The 26,179-nt window shown below is 44.7% G+C and overlaps 1 protein-coding gene across 8 annotated transcripts in view; it reads right to left on the bottom strand.

Annotated features, from left to right (window-relative positions):
• FARP1 (FERM, ARH/RhoGEF and pleckstrin domain protein 1) overlaps nucleotides 1-8,943 on the bottom strand; it is a 329,042-nt gene extending 320,099 nt beyond the window's left edge. For 2 of the 8 annotated variants that reach the window (XM_043534879.1, XM_043534895.1), the window contains exon 1: nucleotides 6,855-6,978. The gene's annotated coding sequence lies outside the window, so the exon portion shown is untranslated. Of the gene's footprint in view, nucleotides 1-6,845; nucleotides 6,979-8,394; nucleotides 8,459-8,510 lie in introns of those variants that run through there. The other 6 variants (XM_037896136.2, XM_037896146.2, XM_043534898.1 and 3 more) reach the window with 6 other exon arrangements.
• Between the last annotated feature and the right edge of the window lie 17,236 nt (nucleotides 8,944-26,179).

Raw genomic sequence — 26,179 nt, 5'->3', positions numbered from 1 at the left:
TCCTTCACTTGTATTGTGAGCCTGGCACATAGTTGTTGGGGGATGGATCTATTTATTTATTTAAAATCACACTAGTTTCCCTAAAAGATTTTTTTCTATCCAGAATTTTCTTTTTCATGGCCCACATTTAAAGCTGTAATTCTGATTTCTGAGAATCAACAGTATTTAAGTGTATGGAACTTTTTTTGAGAGAGAGAGAGAGCGCGCGCATGCTGTAGAGAAATATAATTTGCGTTGTTTCCTCGACTATATAAATTTCTTGTGATGGCTCTGAATATCCTTCAAGTTTACTTGAAAGAGAAATTGTCATACACTAAGACTAAAAACATCCTAGCAGACAAGACAAATTCTTGCAGATACTGTCCCTGGCTTAGAGATCAAGAGGTGTGCAGCTCTCCCAGCTATTTTTTTACATGACAGTGGAATGAAAATGTAGTCCTAATATTTTCTTCCATTAATAGTTTGTTCAATCATCTCACCCATTTCTTTGCTCACTTGAATTACTCTTGTTCTATTTTTTCCCATTTGGTCACTATTCTAGTCTCCTGACATTAAATTTTCTAGGGATTACTTTAAAGAGAGGTGTAGTCCCAAATAGCTCACTCTTTACAGCAGAAGAAAGGGCAATTCTAGAATTTAGGGACTGATCCAGCTCCCACTGCAGGCAACAGGAGACTTTCCCCAACAGCAAAGGGAGCTGGATCAAGCCTTGTGTGTTTGGTTTCAAGTGTTTTACATGAACAGGTGATGGCTGCTCTCTTGGCTGACACATGGGGTCATGAATCAGGGTCCTCCAGGGGTAAAAGCATGAACTATATTATATTCCCGCTGAATCAGCACAGAAGGGCACCTGTAACATGCACTTACCAGGGGTTACATGTCCGAATTCTCCATTTTTGCTCTAAACTGAAGGAACAAGACAAAGTATCTTTGCCTCACTTGCAGAATAGGGAGGAATGATTCTGACCTCTTTTTCATACCCACACTCCTCCCAGATGATTCTGGTAAACTATTTATATCCACTGTTTGAAATGCACAGCTAGTCCATACCTTAGTAAACAATTAGGTAAGATGTAACCTCACTCTGCTCCACCAAATATTTTCTCTGCATTCACAGAGATTGGAATAGCTTTATTGGTTTTTCCAAACAGAAAACCACCATCAAGTATCAGCTGCTAGTTGTTCCTCCAAAACTTGTTTGACCCCTGGAACCTCACTGCAGGCAGAAACATTCCTGGGTAATTTGTCTAGTGCCTTAGTATATATTCATGCTCTCTAAATTAAAGCAGGAATTACAGTGCATTAAAAAATGAGGAGTACTAACAAATTTATTTGGGCATAAGCTTTTACAGGCTAAAACCCACTTCATCGGATGCATGCAGTGGAAAATACAGCAGGTAGATAGATAGATATATATACACACACAGAGAACATGAAAAAGTGGGTGTTGCCATACTAACTAAGGAAACTAATCAATTAAGGTGGGCTATTATCAGCAGGAGAAAAAAAACTTTTGTAGTGATAATCAGGATGGCCCATTTCAAACAGTTGACAAGAAGGTTCACGTGAGTAACAGCAGGGGAAAAATTAGCATGGGGAAATAGTTTTTACTGTGTGTAATGATCCATCCACTCCCTGTCTTTATTCAAGCCTAATTTAATGGTGTCCAGTTTGCAAATTAATTCCAATTCTGCAGTTTCTCGTTGGAGTCTGTTTTTGAAGTTTTTTTGTTGGAGAATTGCGACTTTTAGGTCTGAAATTGAGTGACCAGGGAGGTTGAAGTGTTCTCCGACTGGTTTTTGAATGTTATAATTCTTGACGTCTGATTTGTGTCCATTTATTCTTTTGCATAGAGATTGTTCGGTTTGGCCAATGTACATGGCAGAGGGGCATTGCTGGCACACAATGGTATATATCACATAGGTAGATGTGCAGGTGAACAAGCCTCTTATGGTGTGCCTGAGGTGATTAGTCAATCCCTCAGACAGAGACAAACACCTACAAGATCTCTATCAAGCGTTCTTAAAACTACAATACCTACCTGCTGAAGTGAAGAAACAGATTGACAGAGCCAGAAGAATACCCAGAAGTCACCTGCCCCAGGACAGGCCCAACAAAGAAAGTAACAAAATGCCACTAGCCGTCACCTTCAGCCCCCAACTAAAACCTCTCCAGCGCATCATCAAGGATCTACAACCTATCCTGAGGGACGTTCCCGCACTCTCACAGATCCTGGGAGACAGGCCAGTCCTCGCTAACAGACAGCCCCCCAACCTGAAGCAAATACTCACCAGCAACCACATACCACACAACAGAACCACTAACCCAGGAACCTATCCTTGCAACAAAGCCCGTTGCCAACTCTGTCCGCATATCTATTCAAGGAACACCATCATAGGACCTAATCACATCAGCCACAACATAAGAGGCTCGTTCACCTGCACATCTACCAATGTGATATGTGCCAGCAATGCCCCTCTGCCATGTACATTGGCCAAACCGGACAATCTCTACGCAAAAGATGTAGACTAACACGGCTACCACTCTGAAACCTGATACAATGCATTGTCTTTTCTTAGTTTGGCTTCTATCACTGGCCTTGTCTCCAGTAAGGAAATTGGTACAGATGTAGTTACATCACTGTATTTAACCAGAACAAACCCTAGTGTGGACACAATGGTCTTGTGCAGCTTACTTTGGTACATTACCAGATTAAGCTGTACCAGTGCAGAAGGTCTAGGTTAGGGATTTGCCCCCCTGTAATGGCATTGAGTGCAAAATTCCTTAATGTCAACAAGGCCTTTGGTAGGGCTTCCTCTTCTGGCAAGCCTTTGTTAGTATTGGATTCAGTTTCTTCTTAGAAAGAAAAACTAAATCATTTGGAAGTGAAATCTTACAGGTCTGAAGCCTTTCCTGCATAACCACATTACCACCTCTTAAGTTTTGATCAAATAGATTCCTTTTAGTATTTTTCAGCTTGTGACTTATTTCTCAATTCAAATGTATTAATAAATGCAGAACAGCAAGTAGTGCTCTCTTGCAATGCCTTTTTTTTTTTTTTTTTTTTTTTAATAGTGGAATCACTTGACTATTCTCTTTCATTAGGCTAGCAGCCCACCTGCTTTGTCCCTTTGTTCTTAAAGCTGCTGTTGAGGCATTTTCAGGATATCCTCTGCTTGGTTCAAGAAATAGGATATTTAATGCTCCCCTTCCATTATTTAGCAGATAAACATTTTTCAGATCCTCCCTTTTATGTTCATTTTCTAGTTCTTTTCAGTTTTCCAGTATTACTTATTTTTCATAGCATTAAAAATTATACTAGACATTTCACAAAGGACATGAAGATGTCCCCAGCACTAAAACATTTACAATAAAAATGTTATACAACACACAAGTGAATGCCATTAAACTGTAGAGTTGTAGAAATGCAGGAAGATTAAAGTTATAGCAACACATGTATACATTCCAGTGGTTATGTTAATATGTATTATTTATATATTAAAAATATTTACTATAAATATTATTGATTCACTTATTGTAGACATCACAAGATTAATTTTCAGGCCACAAAATTACAAAGTTACATATCCTATTTTCAAGCTTCAAACTAAGACCAAAGAACCACGACTAAGGCCCTGCATCATGGAACATGAGGACAATCTGATGTGCCTGAACAGAGCCTGCTGGTTTCACTGGAGCTCCAAACACAACTATCTGTACACCAAAATGCTACACTTTGCAAGTTTGGGGTCTATGCTTGCAATTTCCAAATCCCACTACCCAACAATTAGTTAAGAAGTCAGTGCACAAACTGATATAAGGCGACTATATGAGAGAGAAGGGGATAGGAAACTGAAGAACCATCTAAAACCAGAGCTTTTCCGTTTTTTCCCCTCTTGACAACATCCACATAAACTTTTTTTGGGTGTGGGGGGGCGGGGGGGGACGGACACAAACTGGAGCCTAGGCTTCACATTTTCCTTTTGTTTAAAAGGAAAGTGTAAAGGAGACCAGTGCATTATGGAAAATTCTGTTCAATATTCTTATCACTCTTCTTTCTTACATCGTTTGCGATCCCAAACTCTCCGCAGAATGGAATAAGGTAAATCATTAGCAGATAGCATTTTCCATTAATTTAATTTTACATTGAAACCCTGACATACCAACTCATGCTATTATTTGTTTTCCATATAATGTTTTGGGATGAATTAAGTTAATTATCAGCATGTTATCTTTTTGGTTTTCTGTTTTAAAATGCTGTTAAACAAATATTTTTTCCACTTATACTTTGTGCAAAACGAACAGGGTACACCTACATAATTTAGGATGTATACTCCTTGATTAAAGGCCGTGACTTCCCCTTGACTAAAGGCCATGTACTTCCCAGAGTACACAGACTGGGTTTTGTAAATCATGGTATCATTTCTAGCACTGTTAGATTGTGAAGAATATCTCAAATTAAAACAGTCTGAATGCCAACAAGGCTTATTCGATAATGACTATGCTCATATGACAAATCTGCTGCAAGATTTTTACAGTAATACCTTGTGACTGAAGAATTATTATTGGGAGTCTATTACAAACTATCTGTTCATTCTGAAAAAGCTCAACATGGATTGTGCAACATTTCCTTTTTACTTCTATGTTATCAGCCAGTGAGAGCATGAGCCTGAAAGGGCAATTCAAAAAGCAAAGCAAGACATGAGAGACTTGGGCATTGTCTTCGCTCTTAGTGCTCTTTCATTACAGTAATTTCAGCGTGCCTCCACACATTTATTTTGGCCTCAAAACAAAGTCAACAGAATATGCAGAGGAAAAATGAGAAGGAACTCATCATTAAAGTTTCTGCCCATTTTTGTATAGTTGTACTAAATAATCACCATTTCACTTGCAACTATTCCTCAAGACCAGTGATATAATAAATCAGAAAATACAAACTCTGCAAAAATCTATCCAAAATATACATTTGTTTTAGATTTCAAAACTCAAGGATTTTCATTTGGTTCATTCCATTCTACATATCATAGTTATCTATAGACAACACTGATTTTATTTTATAGGATTCACTGACACTCGTTTTCAAAAGTTTGAGCAACCACAACTCCAAATGAAGGCAATAAAAGCAGAGGCAGCACCTCTGAAAAATCAAGCCCTTTAACTTTATTTAGCTAGCTATCACACAAGACAGATGTTTTTCTCTTCCCAAAGCCCTTTTCTCAGGCTAAAAGATTAAAACAACTTTTCATTTCTGGTTTCAGACAATGCTTAGTTTTAAACTTTACTTCCTAAATTCCCTAAACAAGCATATCATGTTTTCATTTTCATAACCTTTAATCATAGATGCTGGAACTAGGGATGCTGGGGGTGCAGCAGAACCCCATGGTTTGAAGTGGTTTCCATTATAGACAGGGTTTACAGTTTTGTTCAATCACTTTCAGCACCCCCACTATAAAATTTGTTCCAGCACCTATGCTTTTAACCAGCTTGACTTTATTACAGCCAAGGTCAAAATTCCCATATGCAGTGGACCCTTGCCCCCATACACATTAAATGAAGGGACTGACCTAACTGACTAATTCATCTGCATTTCCATGGGCCAAACAATGACATTTTGCACAAATTTAAAGCTGACTGAGCCTGATGACCTTTATAAGCACCGGTAATTAGTCCCTCAATGGCTTCTTCACTACCAGCAAAGTAAACTTCTCCTTCAGCCCAACCTTAATTCAATAGTCAAACTTTAAATGTCAGAATCTAGTAAACACCCACAAACCCTTAAAACTATAAACCTTGACCTTTCAGTGAACTAAATCTACCATATTACCAAAACTTATTTCTGATCTTAAGATTTGTGTTTGGAGAATGCCAGGCCCAAGATAATATAGAATTGCTAACTGTCTTGATTTCCAAAATGAAAGAATGATTTTATTTGTAAAGTAAAATTAATCTGACCTAACATCAGGGTTGGGAGGAAATTTTACTTGGTACACTAAAACTGTGATATTAATATCTTTGTGAACCTACTATTGCATTAAGGAAAAAATCTTGTTCACTGTCATCTCTAATTGGTATGCTATTCTTTGGACATTTATCAATTACAAACTGTCATAAGAGCTTGGTTACTAGTAGCTGGTTTTACAAAGGTACGTTATTCATTGTGTAACCTTTATGTCAACTTCAAAAGGGACATTTTAAACTTGAAATGAAGTCATTTAAAAATAGTTTCTAGTGCTATCCCTCATTCCCCTACCAATTTTTGTGGTTTTAAAGTCACATACTCCTGTTGTTTATGTGGGTCACTATCCTTCCATTATAATAATACTCGGTGTTACTTGTAACAATACTAGATAATAAAAGTCTCTTATTTCTGTCAATTGACCTAAACTTAAATGTGAAAGACAGGAGCTAAAAAGATATTTGGACAGAGTGCTGAAACTTTCAGATACAGTCTGTCTCTCCTAGGACATTAATCATGTACTTTTAACATGTTCTTTAATAACTTCCACTGAACCTTTTGCTACTTATCAAAAGAACCTTTTAAAAAAAAGCTATTTTCCACATCCCATCATGCAATTCTCCTATCTGATCCTGCAGTAAAGGTATAATTGAGAATTTAATTCATAAACACAAGGCAAAAATATTAAACAAGATAGTAACAGAGTATAGGTAAAGTAGGTCTCATTCAGAACAAGAGAAGAGATTGCTATTTGATAAGGGGACAGAAGAAAGTGAGGTTAACTAACAGCCTGGTCCCCAGATACCCACATCTTGAAATGAGGTTCAGTCCACAGAAACCACGAACCCCAGCATGCAATGCTCTAGCTTGGTCAGCGCAAACAACTAACCTGCTTTACCTTGGTTCAATTTGGGTGAGGACTTCAAGATTCTGTCATATGGCCAATGTAGCCCACAGCTGAGCATATGCTGTATAATCTGACCAATTATAAAACAAAGTATCCTCCACACCTCATCTGGATACTGAAATGTTGAAGAAAGCTTCATTAAAACAGACAACAGATTTACTAAAACATATTTTTGAGGGGTTTTTTTTTTCAAAGATGTAGTCTAAGAATTGTATTTTGGTTGGATTAACTCCAATATCAACTGCTTCCTGTAAAAATAAATTGGAAGCAATACAAGGAGAAAAACTCTGCATACCTAAGAGATAAAAATAATAATGTAACAGCTGAGTGATACTGTTCCCTAAACAGTTATCTTTTCATCCTCTAGGGACTAATCTACTTGAAGGCAAGTCTGTAAAGAGACCATAACTGAAAAACACTAAACATTCCATTTATTTTATTTCAGTAATAAAACAGCCAAGTACTACAGAGCTCCTAAGAGTTTGTTTTGTTGTTGTTTTTAAAACAATCATAAAAATTAAACCCTATTGCCCACAAATTACAGTTTGAAGAACCTAAATTTTTTATTAACATAAGAAACTAAACGCTGCTCATATGGAAATGAGCTCCTTTTACTTAAACCTTCCTTGGACAGTTAACGCACTATTAACATTGTTCAGAAACAGTGCAGAACAATAAACTTCATCTCTAATTTTGAAACTGGCAGAACTTCTGGCTATAAATATATATTCCCCAGAGCTAGTGGGAAAGGAGGCCACTGAAGTCACCACATATTTTAGTGCTATCTGCAGGTGACCATTTTGCCTTTTACCATACGATGAGACTACCTGCACTTCTGTTATGCGTTTGCTCAAGAAGACATATGGGAGAGGGGAACCGGAGGGTGAACACACTACACTAGATACTGGGTGAATGTCAAGCCTGCTTTAACACACACACGCACACCCCAGTCCCAGGCATGGCCATCAATGGCTGGATGTGCAGATGCATGACAGGCGGTGACGCCTATCACACCGAGGATTTGGGAAGGGGGTGGGAAGGCCTTTCAATAAAGACACCAAAGCGCCTTACTCCCCAACGGAGCCTCCCTACCCGGGTCGCGCTGCTCCCGGACCGGGGCTCTGCACGCGCCCCTCTCGCGGTCAATTGTCTACGTGAGCGCGGCTCTGCCCCGTCGGTCCCACCCCCAGCTCAGCCCGACCCCCGAGCACATCCCGCCAGGCTAGCAGCAGCTCTGCACCCGCTCCGGGGCAAGGGGCGGGGTCTCCAAAGGGCCCCCGCCTCCAGGGGCTGCAGCCACGGGGGGTGGCCGCCACGCAGAGCCCCGGGCGGCCGCCCCCTCCTCCCACGAGCAACTTCCCGCGCAGCGGGGAGCAACCAAAAGGCACCAACTTCTGCTCCAGCCGCAGCCCGGCGCTGAGCAACTGTGCGCCGGCGGGGCCCCCCACGGATCGTAGGGGCTGCGTCTCTCCTGCGCGGCCAGCGCCCCGCTGCAGGCACCGGCTGGGGCGAGGAGACTCTTTCCACCCACCGGGCTACGGTCGGTCCTCACACCCGCAGGGGCGCAGCCCGCCCGCCGCCGGGGCCGCTCGGTGCAGTCGCTCCCCCCCACCCCCAGCAGCCCATTGTTCCCCGGGCGGCTCTCACCGTGCGCGGCACTGGGGCTGCTCGGCTCCCGCTCGCTAGGCTCTCTCTGGCTGGCGCAGGAGGAGTCGGGCTCGGCCGCCGGAGGTCCGAGCCATTAAAGGCTCCGCGGGGGGGAGGCGGCGGCGGGGCAGCAGTGGGGCAGCTGGAGCAGGGGCGCCATGTCCGCCTGGCTGGCTCGGCGCTGAGAGGGCGGCGGCGGCTGGGCGCGGGGGAGAGGGAGGGACCGGAGCCCCGCTGCCTCCTGCAGACCGGGGGAGCGGGAACTGGACGCCGCTCGCTGCTGCTGCCGCCGCCCCTCCCCTACACCTGCCCCCTCCCGGAGGGGGACGTGGAGAGAGGGAGGAGGCGGCGGCGGCGGCGGCCGAGAGCCCCCCCCAGCGTTCAGCAGCGCGCCCTGCCTGCCACGGCCGCTCCTCTCCGCCCCTGGCGCCGCAGCCCGGGGCCCTCAGCGCCCGGCGAGGGGGACTCGTGCCGCCCGGCGGCAGGGGGAGGCCACTTGCCTCTTGCCGCCCCAGGGGGCAGCGGCGCCTGCCCGTTGTTGGCGGGCTGGTTCCTGAGCAGCTGGGCGCTCTAGGGTCCGAAGTGTCCGTCTCCTCTCAGCCCTCCCCGGGCATCCAAGGGGGTGGGGAAGGCTCCCGGCTCCGTGCCCGCGCTGGCTCTGTGCCCCTCCCGCCCCAGCCCTGGAGAAGGAGGTAGCAGAGAAGGGGTTAAATGGGGATTAACTCCGGGGCGCGGTAACAAAGAGCCGGTAACACGGGAGAGGCGGTGTGAATGGAAGGGCTGGGGCGGGTAACAAAGCAGGTTTCCAAGCCATCCCCTGCCTGCAAGGAAAGCACTTTTTAAGGGAGGCAGGGGTTGGTCCGCGAGTGAGGGCTCTGGGGGATGATTGTCACGGAGCCATTTCTGAAAATATTTAGCTCCTTTAGAAGAATATCGATTTAGGCACCTGCGGGTTTGAGCATTTGCCATCCTTTTCAGATTGTTGACCAAGAATAGCTACAAAAATCGGGGCCCCAATATGTAAGGGCTAGTGTGCTAGGTAGGAGATCCAGGCGCATCTGCTCAGAACAGGGGCTGAGGTTTGCTAAGGCAGAACAGAAAAGGAGTACTTGGGGCACCTTAGAGACTAAGGTAAGGTGAGCTATTACGGGGGGGGGGTGTGTGAGAGAGAATAATAGCTCACCTTACCTGATCACTCTCCTTACAGTGTGTATGGTAACACCTATTGTTTCATGTTCTCTGTGTATATAAATCTCCCCACTGTATTTTCCACTGTATGCATCCGATGAAGTGAGCCGTAGCTCACGAAAGCTTATGCTCAAATAAATTTGTTAGTCTCTAAGGTGCCCCAAGTCCTCCTTTTCTTTTTGCGGATACAGACTAACACAGCTGCTACTCTGAAATAAGGCAGAACAGTTGCCCATTGCCTGGAGTGGGGCCCAGGAACCATCCTCCAGAGCAAACCTACAGCCTGTTAAAAATAGATACTCCAGTTCCTGGTGACTCCCTTAATATATTGTTTCAATAGATCCATGCAAATCTAGGAACCCATTAAAAGCACTAGCTTTTAACACTGAAAGAAGGCCACACACTGCAATGCATGAACAGATAAATGCCAAATTTATCAAGAGGCATGGCCCCACTCTGTCATTCCCTAAATGCCTGTCCAGATTAGTCAGAGGCTTCAAAGAAACAGAAGAGGATGGATGTAGGGGTAATTTTCCATTGGCTGGTAAGTAACCTACTTTTTATCCCTCATTAAATAACTTAAACAGATCACTAATTCTATAGACCTAACAAGTAGTAACAATCTCCGCTTAAATGGGGACTCAGAGCTCTCCCAAAGAGGCCTCCAATCTAGCTACTGACTTGTGTGGGGAATGTTAGTACATTATTATACATATTTTAGAAAGGGAGTCAATACACAAAAGTTCCCTAGCCCTGGCTGAAAGGGCTGTTAAGGTTACGTGCTACCTGCCTGCAAATAGTAGTTCTTAATATAGAGAACACAATCCATTTAAATGGCCTCGGCCCTGAGGTGGATTTCACAGATTCCAAGGCCAGAAGTCTGACCTCTTGTCTACCACAGGTCATTTACTTTCCCAAAATAATTCCTCGAGTATGTATTTTAGAGAAAAATCCAACCTTGACTTAAAAATTGTCAATGATGGAGAATCCATCATGACCTATGGTAAATTGTTTCAATGGTTAATTAATCTCACCCTTAGATTGCTCTTATCACTGACCTGTCCTCTTCATTATTTACCACTCCTCCAGTTTGTGTGCAATCTGCAAACTTTTATCAGGGATCATTTTATATTTTCTTCTAAATCAGCGTTTCTCAAACTGGGATCCATGAGGGTACGCCAGAGGGTCCACAAGTCATGTCTGAGCCCGCCGTCCCCACTGATCAACTCCTCCTTCCTCCCAGTGCCTCCTGCATGCTGTAGAACAGCTGTTCAGTGGCATGCAGAAGGCGCTTGGAGGAAGGAGGAGGAGCGGGGATGGGGCATGCTCAGGGGAGGGGGTGGAAAGAGGCAGGGAAGAGGAGGGGCAGGGGTAAAAGTGGTGGGGATGGGGGTGGGTCAGGGACATAGGCTGGGTGGGCCATGGCCAACTCACTTAGCATCCAGGCCCAGCCTTGGCTCTGCTCTGGCCCCAGCGCTTGCTCCGCTCCTCCAACCTATCTGGCAGGAGTGCCAGATAGAGTGGGGTCAGGGCGCAGGAGCTTGCTCCACCCACCTGGTGCTTCTTCTGGGGCCAGGTGGGAGGAGCAGGGCAAACCCCCGCACCCCGGCTGGAGCAGCAGGCAGGCAGGCGGAGTGGGGCAAGCTCCTGTGTCCTGACCCCACTCCCAGGCTGGAACGCTGGTGGGGTGGGTGCAGTGGAGCAAGCCCCTGCACTTCCACTCCACACCCCAGCAGAAGCGCTGGCAGAGAGGGTGTGGGCATGGGAGTACCCATTTTTCCTGGGCCCCAGGTTGCCCCAGTGGCTAATCCGTCACTGGGAGAAGGGCAGCCAGCGGTAATAGAGGAGATCTTAAAAAAAGGTAGGCCCGGTGCCTGGGGGACCCGGGCTCGGCGTGGGGCGGTGGGACCTGGAAGGAAGCCAGGAGCCATGCGTGCTGGAGAGCAGCATCTCCTTCCAGAGCCGGGTGCATGCCCAGGGTCCTAGGGAGCCTCTGGCCAGAGGGTCCATCCATTGCCCCTCCCCCCCACCCCAAGACCAGCTACAGGGGATGGGGGCACCCCTATCCCTCCTGCCCTCCCAGCCCCCCATAATTACCTGCCCACCTGAAGTCAGGGCCCACCCAAATATCCCATGCTGGATATGCCACTGGGGTGGGGCCTTGGGGAAGTGGGGGCAGGGGACGTGGGGCTGAGCAGGGAACTTGAAAAATTTTAAATCAAAATAGGGGTTCTTGGCTTGCTAAAGTTTGAGAACCGCTGTTCTAAATCATTGATGTAAATGTCCTTGGAACGTCTCACTGTTCCACCCATAGACTCCATTTTCCTCATGTCAGACTTGCAGCTGCTCCCATGATACCTGTCTGAATTATAGCCCCAGGATCTAACAGAGTTCGGGACAGAAGGCTGTGTGCAAGCTGGGTACAGCTCACCATCTGTCAAGCCTAGGACAGCTGTCACGTAGCTAGAGCACTGTTTAGATTTCATTCAGTGCTTTTTAGGCTGCTCTGCCATACCTGGAAGGTGCAGAGGAGCCAGCAGGGAGACACTGCAGCTAGGCTCCAGGAAGTTCTAACACCCTTCTAAAAAACTGGCCATGAGGAGGATGGAGCTTGGAGGGAGATCATTGCTCACGCCTCCTTAAATTTTGACCAGAAAAAATCCCCTCAGGCAGATGTGAAGGCAGGAGCTGTAAAACTTGCTGACCCCACACTGCCACAGAGACAGAGAAACTAGAAGCAAGCAGGAGCTGAGATGGTGTGGCCAGACCCTGCAGTTCCAAAATTCAAATCCACCTCCATGAGCTGCAGCGAGAGCAGCCAGACATCAAGAATTGTGGGAAACAGCATACAAAAAGCATCATGTCAGATAAGTGGGTGCATAATGGAGAGATTTTATCCAAATCACTTTCTTCCCTTTTCCCCTTACTTTCCCCATCCTTCTTCAGGGACCCGTCTCATGAGACCATATTATTTCAAGAAGTAGGAGCATGTGACAATTTGTACCTTTTAGAAGATTATGATGAAACTTGTACAAAATATGCCTTGTGAGGTATCATGTGAAAACTCATGATTTGCTGATTATTGTCTTAGTAAAATATGTGTGACAACATTGTATGTAAAGTTATAACATTCCACTGTGTGATATTACTGAGACATGTTCCAACGTGTTCTGGTGGGCCGTCACAAACCAGTTCCCCGGAGCCAAAAAGCTAGCCAACGCCTCAGCCAGGTGTCAATAAGATCAAATGGACCATCACCTGATTAAGTGGGCACTTTCCAACAGGAGAGAAGATGTGGGCAAAAAACAAAAATCTACATTTTGACAGAAGTAATTTGAGATTCCTGTCCACCCAGACTGTTTCCTGAACCTCAACTGGAAATTAGTCTTGTGCAAGAGAAATGACTGTAAGGGGACATAGCAGATGCCCCAAAACATCTCTCCCTTTCTCTCTACCACTGGCATCAACACCTGAAGAAGAAAGGAAGCGGTATTAGACTGGAGGAAGATCCTGACTGAAAGAGTCAGCCAGTAAGATTGTTGGAAAGTGTGATGAGACAGACTTTTGCTTTTAATTCATTTAGGTATTAGTTGTGTTTTATTTTTTATTTCTTTGTAACCAATTGTGACTTTTATGCCTCATTACTTGTAATTAATTAAAATTTATCTTTCCATAGTTAATACATTTGTTTTAGGGTTTTATCTAAACCAACATGTTTGGATTGAAGTGTTTGGGAAACTCCATTTGGGGCCTCCCTTTTTCCAGCCCCTCGGGGAGGCCCACAATTCTCCAATTGTTTCTCCTTGATCTTTCCTCAAGATTATTAACCTTCTTCTGCAGTGTTTTAATAATCCTTTCCTGTTATATTCTTTTCTCATGATTAAACATGCCCATTTTTTTTAACGTTTCCTCATAGGTCAAGTTTTCATAATTTTTGTTGCTCTCCCCTCTCCAATTTGTCCCCATCTTTTCTAAAGTATGGCACCTAGAAATGGACACAGTACTCCAGCTGAGGCCTCACCAGTACCAAGTAGAGCAGGACCATTACCTCCCCATTAAAACACCCCAGACTGATATTAGCCTTTTTGCAGCTGCATCACATTGTTGATTCATTTAATTTGCGGTTCAATATCACCCCTCAGTCTTTTTCAGTAGTATTACCTCCTAGCCAGTTATTCCCATTGTGTAGTTGTACATTTGATTTTTCCTTCCTAAGTAAAATACTTTGCTTTTGTCTTTATGGAATTTCATCTTGTTGATTTCTGACCAATTCTCCCATTTGTCAATGTTCTTTTGAATTCTAATCCTGTCCTCCACAGTGCTTGCAGCCTATCCAAGCTTGGTGTCAGCTGGAAATTTTATAAACATCCTCTCCACTCCAAGTCATTGTGAAAACATTGACTAGTACCAGACCCACGACGGACCCTTGCGGGATCCCATTAGATAAACTGAGAAGGTTTGATAGCAAAGAAATGGTGGTCCTTCAAGATGTGATACAGATATGTATTCCAAGTAGGTGTGTGCATGCACCAGAAATTTTTACCTAGCAGTGCCCATAGCCACTCCCTGGCTATATAAGGCAGGGCCACCCTGATCCCCCTCACTTCCTTCACACCAAATGTCCAGAGGAAGGCTCTGACACACGGGATGGAGGGTGGGTCATAGACTACACATCTGCATCACCTCTCAAAGACTAATTACAGTAAGTAACCGTTTCTTCTTCCAGTACATATAGATGTGTATTCTAAATAGGGGTACTGCTCACTAGTAACCTTTCTAGAGGCAGAGTTCAAAGTCTACCTGAGTAAGGATCGCAGATCCTTCTTCCAACATTAGCGTCTGCTCTGGAAGAAGCAATGATTGCGTAATGGTCTGTAAATGCATGTATGAATGACCATGTGGCTGCCCTACAAATGTCCAATATTGAAATATCAGTGAGGAATTCCACCAGCATAGCCTGTGCTGTTGTCAAATGTGGCCATCTCTGCGGAGGAGCCTTAGCCAACCCTATCTCATATGAAGCATTGATACAAGACGTTATCCAACTAGAGATGGTTTAAGCAAAGACTGCTTGACCCTTCATGCGGTCTGTATGAGATATGAACAGGAGAGGTGAGAAACAAAATTATTCAGTCCTGTTCAGATAGAAGGCTAGACAGCATCTAATGTTTAGCATATGGAAGCGTTGCTCCTCCGGGTAGGAATGCAGCTTGGGGAAAAATAAAAGTAAATATACTGCCTGGTTCAAATGAAACAGAGACCAACTTGGGTACAAACTTTGGATGTGGCAATAGGAAAGGACTGTTAAGGGCTGTCCAACAGATCCTACTTAACAGTAGGAAGCCTTCCACTAGAATGGTCTACTTGGCTAAGTGGAAAAGGTTTTCCATATAGTCCTTGGCCCTTGGGACCCATTCAGCAGAGGCTTCCATCCAGGACACCTTAGAGTATCTGTTACACCTTCAGGAATCAGGAAACTGAGCTGCTGCTCCAGAGCGCAGTATGCAGGCAGATGCTCGGGGTCCGACTCCAGCAGATTACACTCCAGGCCAGGTTTCAGTAGCAGCTGGGGAAGTTTCTTTCCCAGGCTCTGAACTTGCAAGCTTCTTCCCCTCCCAGCCAGCAGGGAGGGAGAGGGGAAAACAGCATTCACCACCTCCTACTGTAAATGACTGCCCCGCGCAGTGGCAAGTAGAGGCAAGGGGTAGGGACAGGCAACTCACATGTGCCAACTTTAAGATGCAATACAGGCACAGTACAGTATTTGCCGGTTTGTTTGTCTCCACTGCTGCCTGGTAGCTTACTTCCGGTTCCCATGGTGTCCAATTGACCAATCAGTCCGTAACTCTGATGTTCATATCTTTGAGGTTCTACTGTACTGAAAGTGACAGTCTCCTACCATGAAGTAAAGATATTTCCTGTGACTCAGTAGAATGGCCACATGGAAGTAGGTGTCTTGAAGGTCCAGACATGGTCCAGTCATTCTGAGACAAAACAAGGAGGAAAGCAGATAAGAGTGACCATGCAGAAGCTCACATATTTGATGAACTTGAGTCTGCGGAAGTAAGAGTATGGACCTCATCCCACCCTTGGATTTCAATATCAGGAAATACCAGGAGAAGAATGCACAAACCTGGTGTCCTTGCAGAATTTCCATCCCACTCCCAACACAAGCAGAGAGCTGACCTGCTCGAAAAGAAATGTCTCGTGAGAGAGAGCTGTGAAGAGGGACAGGAAGGGGGAGTAGAAAGGGGGCGTGGAGAGGAATTGGATGGCATAGCCCAATCTGACAGTATCTAGGACCCAGCTGTTGGACGACATCAAGACCCAGGCATTGTAAAAGCGGTTCAGCCTGTCCCTGAAAGAATGGGGAGGAAGGAGGACAACTGGAAAAGTGCTCTCAAACGAGTCAAAATGGTGCTCAGTGGGTGCCAAAGATTCTGCAAGAACACCAGGTGTGCAGTGCGACTGGGCCCTGAGCTTGAGTGCTTCCTGGTGTGAGACCTATCCCTCTTCCTAGGGTAGTCTCGGTGTCTTGGTGGGGAAGGGCTGCACAAAGGGGTGCTGTGACCTGTATGGCTGCTGTTGCTATACTCTGTAATGGCATTTCTGCATAGGTGGAGTATACACACCCAGAGACCTTAAAATAGCCCTCGAGTCCTTAAAGGAAAGCAGGGCTTCTTCAGTCTTGTCTGAAAACAAGGTTTGGCCACTGAACAGCAAGTCTTCAATGGCTTACTAGATCTCCAGCACAATTCCTGAGTTCTGGAGCCAGGAAGCCCTCATAGTAGTTGCTGAGCAACCCTCAGCAACAAATGCCTGAAACTCATCCTGGGAAGCCTCAGACAACTGTTCCTCCAATTTGGCCATAGTGGACTAATTCAGGAAGTCATATTTGGCCAGCAGGCATGGGCAGCGTGTGACACCCCCCTCTCCGCCCCGTTCAGGAAGGCTAGACCCCTGCTCTGCCTCTTCTGCCCAAGGCCGCGCCTGCTGGAGCCAGAGGAACTCCAGTTGGCCAGCCAAGGTGCCCTCGCTGGCCCCAGCCCCACCCAAGCTGCTTGGGGCCACCCACTCCGGGCCCTGACCCAAGCCCCGGGCTGCCCGCCTCAACCCTCGGGGCCACCCACCCAAGCTGCCCACCCTAGGCACCCTGAGCCCCAGCCCATGCCATCCCAAGCCCAAGCCAGCTTTGGGGGAGATGGAGTGACGGTGGGAAGAGGAGCAGTGTGGGTCACAGCAGGATGCAGGAGCAGGGCCTTAGGGTGGAGCATGGGCAAGGTCATGGCATGGGTTTTGGGAGGCTTAGCCTCCCCTGGTCTATTATACCTGCAGCCCATGCAAGCAGGACTTGCTGGTTCACAATTCTCATCTGTAGCAATGATGTGTATATCTTTCTGCCTAGAAGGTCTAGGCACTTCCAATCTATGTCCTTGGAGGAGGACTTGAACCTGCCCTGTTGGGCCCTGTCATTTACCACTGTGACCACCAGGGAGTTGAGGGTTGGGTGGGAATAAAACCCTTCATATCCCAGTACTGGCACAAAATAGCGTTTCCTCAAGTGCTTGGCCACCAGCAGTACCAAGGCCAGTGTACCTCAAGGAGCAACTCATTAACCAGGAGGGCCATCCTCCCAGGGACCGAGGGATAGAATATGTCCATGAGTTTATGAGTATTCTCCAGGAGAAACTCTGCCTGAATACCCAGAAATGAGGCCACCAGATATAAAAGGTCTTGATAAACCTTGAAGTCCTCTGGGACGAAGCAGGCAACACCGCATCATCTGGGGATGAGGACAAGGCTGTTGGTTGAGGCAGCATCTCTGGATAGAGAAACTGGTGACTCCACAGGAAGGGGAACTGCAGGCATCTGGACTTGTGGCTGGTCCACAGCCACCAATGCTATATGAGCAGTCAATCTTGCACTTGACTTGGATAATAAGTGAGACCTCCAGGAACAAGGGGCTTCCCACTGAGAGCAAGGTAGCCACTGGTATGGATAAGGCATTGGTGGCCAGTAGGGCCAGCCACCGGGCCAGGGACCTCCATCCCAGCCTCAGAGTGCATATGCCAACTTTGGTAGCAGTGTTGGTACGCTGGTGGCCTGCAGACCTCCTCAGGTGAAGTGGAGTGGGAAGACAAGGAGCTCAACTCTGAAGCAGAGGAGTCCTGGGACCTCGGAATCATGTGAGGGGCAACTCCAGAGGGAGCCAACAGGCAATCTGACTCATCCGGAGCCCAGAATAAGTCACGATGGGCACCCCCAATGTAGTCAGCACTACAGGTACTGAAAAGATTGGTGCCACAGGCAAGATCGGTCCTGGTGCAAACGATGGTACTGGAGCACCCATGTGCCTCCACCTCCATGGGATCATCTGCAAACAGAGGAATGCAGAGGAAGGGCCTTGTAGCAAAGAACCTTGTCCTGTCTCAGGAACCATGTCCATACTAACCCAGCAAGGGGTACTTCATGGTGCCGTGCCAAGATTTTGGCGATATGCTCCAACTGAGGGGTCATCGTAAACGCCAGCCTCACGAAGTTTTGGACCAGTGGCGAGAATGGGACTGAAAGGCAAGGTAGCCTGGTACGCTGAAGCCTGGTACGCTGATGCCACTGACGCTGTCAGTACTGGCATTGCTTCCATTGATACCGGATGCCTGAAGGCTGGAACCAGAGTCAACAGTATGGGGGTCTGCCCTCCCTATGTAGGAGCTGGATATTAATGTATGATTTGATCATCCTGCCAGCCACCCTTTTTGAATAGCAGAAAGGAATGACCCTCTGGGACATTGGTAGAAATGCATCTGACAGACTGCCAGCGTCTGTACTGATGTTAAGGCAGGGACAGACCAGAACAATCCTGATGACTGATTATGGTCACCCTTTTGTTTTAGGATGAGTTAGAATGTCTACTATGGTTTCCTATATGTATTATAAATTAGGCATTCTAGTTAAATATACATTTCTTTGTTTTAAGGTTTAGTAAGTAAGAGACAGGATTTTCTCTTGTGTCTACGTTAATGAGACTAGAGGTATGTTGAAGGCCCAGGCCACAATGTGACCTGTTTTGATTACAAGATTTAGTAAGGTTTAATTTACAATGCCTTTCTTGCTCAACATAAAACACTGCTGTTTGTATACCTTTGAAGGTCTCTGTAAAAGACTGTGTGTGAATGAGGAATGCATGCATCAGGAAAAGATAAGGTGTGAAGGCCATTGTTAAAGTCAGATGGTCAAGGAAGGAGGAGTGAAGAAACTTAACGACACCAGAGAACCATCAACATGCATCCATAAGTGAGGAAGGGCAGATTGGCGACCCTGAGGTGGAGGCTGGCACCCCTAAAAGATAAGACAATTGATTAAATTGAAACCAGGACAGGATGACCCTCTCAGAGGTGTTTTGGACTGTTAACATCAAAAGATAACACCGATTAAGGAGTAACTGGTAACAAACTGACACAGCAAAATCCATAGACTTCAACAGAGAAAAAAAAGACTATAAGAACAGGGTGGTTGGCCATGGGACTTTGGGTTCGTCTTGCCACAACTCCAGGAGCATCAGATTGCGACCGACAGAGCCCTCTCCCCTCTGTGACCAATGTGGCTGGCCACTAGATTGATCCAGACTCTGGCCTGGTAACTATAAACATCAAGTTTCAGAGTAGCAGCTGTGTTAGTCTGTATCCACAAAAAGAAAAGGAGTACTTGTAGCACCTTTAGGGACTAAAATTTATTTGAGCATAAGCTTTCGTGACCTAGTCTCTTAAGGTGCCACAAGTACTCCTTTTCTTTTTATAAAAATCAACTGACAGGACTGTGTGCATGGTGTGTGTGTGACTGAAAAGCATATGCTAACTGCTGTATTCTCAATAAATGCGGCGTATTGCTTTTTTCTCTGAAAAAGATCCCGTGTGCTTCTTATAAGCATAACACCTAACTTTTATCAAGGGAAGGTCAGAGGCACCCATGCCAGTCCACACTCTTCATAGGAGCAACAGAAAAGTTTCCCCGGGATTTGGAGCACTCCTTATTGGGCTTATATGACAGCTTCTTTGGTACTGATGATGTAAAACGACTCCTGTACCTTTTCAGAGAGGCTCCTGCCCTGGAACCAAGGCAACAGCACTCTCTGAGCCAGACAGCGATCTGCGGCCCAAAGATGACCTCCATACCAGGTCAGGCTTCATGACCTCCTGAAGCAGGTGCTGGTTAAGGCAAAGGTCCCGCGCCGCCTGAGTCCTCTTCTTGAATGATCTAGAAATTGAACGGCTCTCCTTAAGGTGGGCTTTGAGAAGGCAGAGCAAGCACCACATGCGGGGGTCACTGTTAGAAATTAGCACTCCACAAGAAGGGCAATGCTTGAACTCTGGTGGGGGCATCATCGGGGAGCACAACCACTGACACTATACGATATACTTTAACTTTTAATACTACTGACTAACTATTAACTATGTACAATAAAAACCTAGGCTAAGAGACACATTGCAAGGTTGTGAAGCAGCAATCACACAGAGCTCCAACTCCTGCAGATGGATGTTGAGAAGGAACTAAGAGTACTTGGGGTGGTGGCACCTCGTATAGCCAGGAAAGGAGCGACAGGCATGAGGTGTGAGCACCATCCCTCTATGGGTACTGCTTGGCAAAAATTTCCAGCTCTGGCATGCGGGGAGTGCACATACCTACTTGGAATACCCATCTGCATCTACTCCAAGAACCACCATTGATATCTACTCTCTGCATGCAGTCTTTCAACCAGTTGTGCACCCACCCTATAGTAAATTAATCTAGTGTGCATTTCCCTAGTTTGTTTGAGACTGTCATGTGGGACTGTCAAAAGCCTTACTAAAAATCAAGATAAGTCACATCTACTGCTTCTCCCTATCCACTAAGCCTGTTAAAAAAGGAAATTAGTTTGGTTTGATAGGATTTGTTCTTGACAAATCCATGCTGCCTATTCCTTATAACTTTATTATCCTCTAGGTGCTTACAAATTTAACAACAGTTGACAGATACTGAAACCATAAGGCTGACTGGTCTATAATTCCCCAGGTCCTTTTTCTTCCCATTTTAAAGATGGATAATATGTCTACCCTTCTCTAGTTCCAAGCATTGATGGTTCCAAGATTGCTTCACCTAGTTCCTTAAGTACCACACGATGAATTTCATTAAGCCCTGCCAACTTCAATACATCTAACTTACCTAAATATTCTTTAACCTGTTTTTTTCCTATTTTGGCTTATATTCCTTCCTTATTGCTAATATTGTGCTGAATATCTGGTCATCATTAACCTTTTCAGTGAAGAATGAAGTAATACAGGCATTAAACATTGCAGCCTTCTTGATGTAATCAATTATTAGCTCTCCTTGCCTGGTAACTAAAGGACCTATACTTTCTTTCATCTTTCTTGTGCCTAATGTATTCGAAGGACCCATTCTTATTGCCTTTTATGTCCCTTGCTAGCTGTAACTCATTCTAGGCCTCAGCCATTCTGATTTGTACCTACATACTTGTGCTATTCTTTTGTACTCCTTAGCAAATTCTACTATGTCTCCATTTTGTGTAGGATTCATTTTTGATTTTTCAGGTCATTCAACAGCTCCTCATGGCCTCTTACTGTTCTTCCTATCTTTTCTTAGTATTGAGATAGTTTTCAGTTATCCCTTTAATATTCTCTCGTGAAACTGTCAACCTCTCCTGAATTCTTTTCCCTTAGATTTTCTTCCCTGTGCACCTTATTCTGAGTTTGTAAAAATCTGCTTTTTTAAAGTCCCTTATCCTTATTCTGCTGGTTTTACTCCTTCCTTTCCATAGTATCATGAAATGTATCATTTAATGAACACTTTCACCCAAATTGCCTTCCAACTTCAGGTCTGCTCCCAATTCTTCCTATTGGACAAAATCAAGTCTAAAATTAACCATCCCCTGATTATTTCCTCTACCTTCTGAAACAAAGTTTTCCAATACATTCTAAGAACTTATTGGAAATGTTGTGTTTTGACATTTTCCAACAGATGTGTGGGTAGTTAAACTCCCCCATTACTACTAGGTCTTCTGTTATATGTTCTAGAAATGGCTCATCCATCTCCTTTTCCTGATTTTGTGATCTATAGTAGACCCCCCACTATGACATCACCCCCTTTTATTAACCCCTTAACATACATTTATTCAGATTCTTAATTTTTACATTTGTATTATCTTGAAAATAATGATTAATTTCTTATTTACTACATTAATTTTTACAAATGATTTTAGTGATTTAAATTTTACAAGTAATTTCCATTCTAGTTTAATGTACATTTGAATTCAATCAAAAATGCACAAAATTAAATAAAACTACCTTAAATGTGCTGGAAACTCAAGAAAAAATTTTTGCAAAACATATTTTGCATTTAAAATTAAACTGATTTATTAAACAGAGGAAGTATTATCTCTAGTTAGTGAGGTGAACTGATTTTTCCTGGTCACCATGTCCTTCAAGATACTAGAATTAGTATATCTCATCCTCTTCCAACATAAGAGCAAAACTAGGTGTAAGAGAAAAACAAGCTCTCGAAGGCCTTGCCTACACTATGCGGCTAAATTGGGACAGCTGCTATCGATGCCTTGAGCCTCCTCCTGCACCCCAACCCCTGCCCTGAGCCCCCTGCTGCACCCCAACCCCCTGCCTGCACACGACACTCCCTCCCAGACCCCGCACTCCCTCCCATACCCCAACTCCCTGCCCCTACATTAATGGTCCTGCACACAATTTCGCCACCCAAATGTGGCCCTCAGGCCAAAAAGTTTGCCCACCCCTGCCTTAAAACTTCTCTCCAAGTTCATATCCACCATTAAGGTGCACATCCTTAACTTCCCTCCCTCATTCTGAGGAAGATGGGAGACCACATGAGCATTAACAGCATGGAGCCTAGGAATCATAGAAGATTAGGGTTCAAAGAGACCTCAGGAGGTCATCTAGTCCAATCCCTGCTCAAAGCAAGACCAACCTCAACTAAATCATCCTAGCCAGGGCTTTGTCAAGCCAGGCTTTAAAAATCTCTCAGGACGGAGATTCCACTACTTCCCTAAGTAACCCATTCCAGTGTTTCACTATCCTTCTAGTAAAATAGTTTTTTTCTAATATCCAACCTAGACCTCCCTCACTGCAACTTGAGAACATTGCTTCTTGTTCTGTCATCTGCCACCACTGAGAACAACTGAGCTCCATCCTCCTTGGAACCACCCTTCAGGTAGTTGAAGGTTGCTATCAAATCCCTCCTCACTCTTCTCTTCTGCAGACTAAACAAGCCCAGTTCCCTCATCCTCTCCTTGTAAGTCATGTACCCCAGCCCCCTGATCATTTTCATTGCCCTCCACTGGACTCTTTCCAATTTGTCCACATCCTTTCTGTAGTGGGGGGCCCAAAACTGGATGCAATATTCCAAATGTGGCCTCACCAGTGCCGAATAGAGGGGAATAATCACTTCCCTCGATCTGCTGGCAGTGCTCATACTAATGCAGCCCAATAAGCCGTTAACCTTCTTGGCAACAAGGACACACTACTGACTCATATCCAAATTCTCGTCCACTGTAATCCCCAGGTCCCTTTCTGCAGAACTGCCGCTTAGCCAGTCAATCACCAGCCTGTAGCAGTGCACGGGATTCTTCCTTCCTAAGTGCAGGACTCTGCATTTGTCCTTGTTGAACCTCATCAGATTTCTTTTAGCCCAATCCTCCAATTTGTCTAGGTCACTCTGGACCCTATCCCTACCCTCCAGCATATTTACCATGCCTCCCAGTTTAGTGTCATCTGTAAACTTACTGAGGGTGCAATCCACGCCATCCTCCAGATCATTAATGAAGATATTGAACAAACCGGCCTCAAGATAGACTCTTGGGGCACTCCGCTTGATATCGGCTGCCAACTAGACATGGAGCCATTGATCACTACCCGTTGAGCCTGACGATCTAGCCAGCTTTCTATCCACCTTATCGTCCATTCATCCAATCCATAAGTCCTTAACTTGCTGGCAAGAATACTGTGGGAGACCGTATCAAAAGCTTTGCTAACATCAAGATATATCATGTCCACCGCTTTCCCCATATCCACAGAGCCAGTTATCTCATCATAGAAGGCAATCAGGTTGGTCGGGCATGACTTGCCCTGGGTGAATCCATGTTGATTGTTCCTGATCACCTTCCTCTCCTTCAAGTGCTTCAAAATGGATTCCTTGAGGAACTGCTCCATGATTTTTCCAGGGAGGTGAGGCTGACCGGTCTGTAGTTCCCCGTATTTTCCTTCTTCCCTTTTTAAAAGATGAGCACTATATTTGCCTTTTTCCAATCATCCGGGACCTCCCCAGATTGCCACGAGTTTTCAGAGATAATGGCCAATGGCTCTGCAATCACAACAGCCAACTCCCTCAGCACCCTCAAATGCATTAGATCTGGACCCACGGACTTGTGCATGTTCAGCTTTTCTAAATAGTCCTTAACCTAGGAGCTGATCCCCATAGCGGTGGTTACTTCACTTACTCACCTCAGACTAGCTGAGGAGCAGGAAATCCAAAATGACATTTCTCATTTTATCCAATAGATGACAGACGAGTCAGTACTTAAAACTAGATGGCACGCCAGCTAGGATGGTGGAATTTGGAATTCATGCAAGGCAATTTGAGAAACTTTCCCAAGGAGCTTCATTAACATCTTCACTTCTTGGCCCCTTGGGCTTTGTCTACACTAGGAAAAGAAGACAAGCTTCAGCTGGGCTAAAATAGATCTAAAATAGGATACTTTTTCTAGTGTAGTTGCAGGGAAATCCCTTTAGTTTGATTCAACAAAATAACTCGTCCTACTAAAAAAGCTGAGCTAAAGGTATTAGCAAACCCTGATCTAAACTTGGCCTTTTCCCTAGTCAAGATAAGGCCTTTATGAGGCTGATCCCGCAATAGTCTGTACCTTGATAGAAGCAGAGAGTGAATCCAATATTATAGCAGATGCATTAATTCAGTCACAAATTGTTACTTGCAGAATTTACACTTGTTCTTTTTGTGCCCAGGTCTAATCAATACAACCCATTTTTCTGCTACTTTCCTGTAATTATTCTCCCTGCACTTTTCTGTAAGTATCCTTTGAAAGATGTTAACTACCTTGCACAGGCGCCTCTGAAGCGGACAAAAGCTAACTTAGCCCTGGTGTAAAAAAGGTTTCTCATAGGCACAGTTTCAGAAAACTGAACAAATGTTTCCTTCATTCAGACTTCTACCATTTCCATTCTCAATGGAGACAATCCGGGGACTGAACTAGCAAGCTTTTTAAATACAAGTGACAGTCTAATGTTCAATTGTACTATCTCCATCTACTGGCCAGAAGGAACTATACTTGTCTAGCAGAGAAGTAAAATGTAACCATCTTAAACTTTCCAAAATATCCATGCTCTGTCTTGGAACGAGCACTGCTAGTTTAATCTTGACTAAGGCAAGTTTCTTATTTTGCTTATTTCAGGAATATTAACTTCCAAACAGGTGTTTTTGCATTTTAATTATGTTTAAGAACTTCATTGCTATTTCAAAATGAAAGATAAAACATTGGATGTTGGATATTTGGTTCACAATGAACTTGTGAAAATGGATGGTCTTAGTTATGGTAATTCAGACAAGTGTGGGTACTGCTGAAATATTTCCCATTTGAAGTTTTTAGTACTCATGTGTATCAGTTTTATTCAACGTTTTGTCAGGAATTTCATAAATAAAGTTTTTAAATTGGTACATGAACTGAATAGTGAGTTATGTTAACTCTATTACAGTGAGTAATATCACACAGGATACTGGCTTTAGGTGAAATTTTGTTAAGAATGCACTAAAGTGGCCAGTATTAAAACATTTCAGTCACTGGTTAGAAAAAGTACACTTTTAAAAAGAGACGTTAAAGAGAAGGGATTTAGTACTATTTTTTCTTGTCTGCAAAGGAATCTGATCATTGCCTTAGACGATCAGCATCAGGTGGCACTTCATATCTGAACTAGCCCGTCGCCAATTAGAGTAGCCTCGGGCCAGCTTTGATTTGTACCAGTGGATGATGATTCCCCCGAGGAACCACTCTTCCAGCTGGCATCATCCCCAGCTAAGCCAGAGGAGCCAAGAGGTGCTTACTATGATAGCACAGGATTCCCCAAAGAAAGTAAATCCTCTGCTGCGGCTTCAAGGCACCTTTGATTAACCTTGCATTGGTGGGTGCAACACAAACAGGATTTAAGATGGGCAAGAGATCTGGCGCAAGCAGTGTGTCAACTGAGTATTGTTAAATTTCAGCATCAAATGTTAAACAAAATAAGCTAAACTATTATATAAAATAGTCACAAGCATCCACATTTACCAGATGCCTAAATGTTTTTAAGTTAAGTGTGTTACCAATGCTGAATTGGAAAGTTACTTTGATTAGTGCTAAGATTTAGTGATGAGAAAACAGATTTGGAATTCCGACAAATCCAAAAGTTCAGACA

The sequence above is a fragment of the Chelonia mydas genome, chromosome 1 (genome assembly GCF_015237465.2).
Source record: "Chelonia mydas isolate rCheMyd1 chromosome 1, rCheMyd1.pri.v2, whole genome shotgun sequence".
In the NCBI taxonomy this organism is placed as follows: Eukaryota; Metazoa; Chordata; order Testudines; family Cheloniidae; genus Chelonia; species Chelonia mydas.
This window is presented reverse-complemented; position numbering and strand designations above follow the sequence as displayed.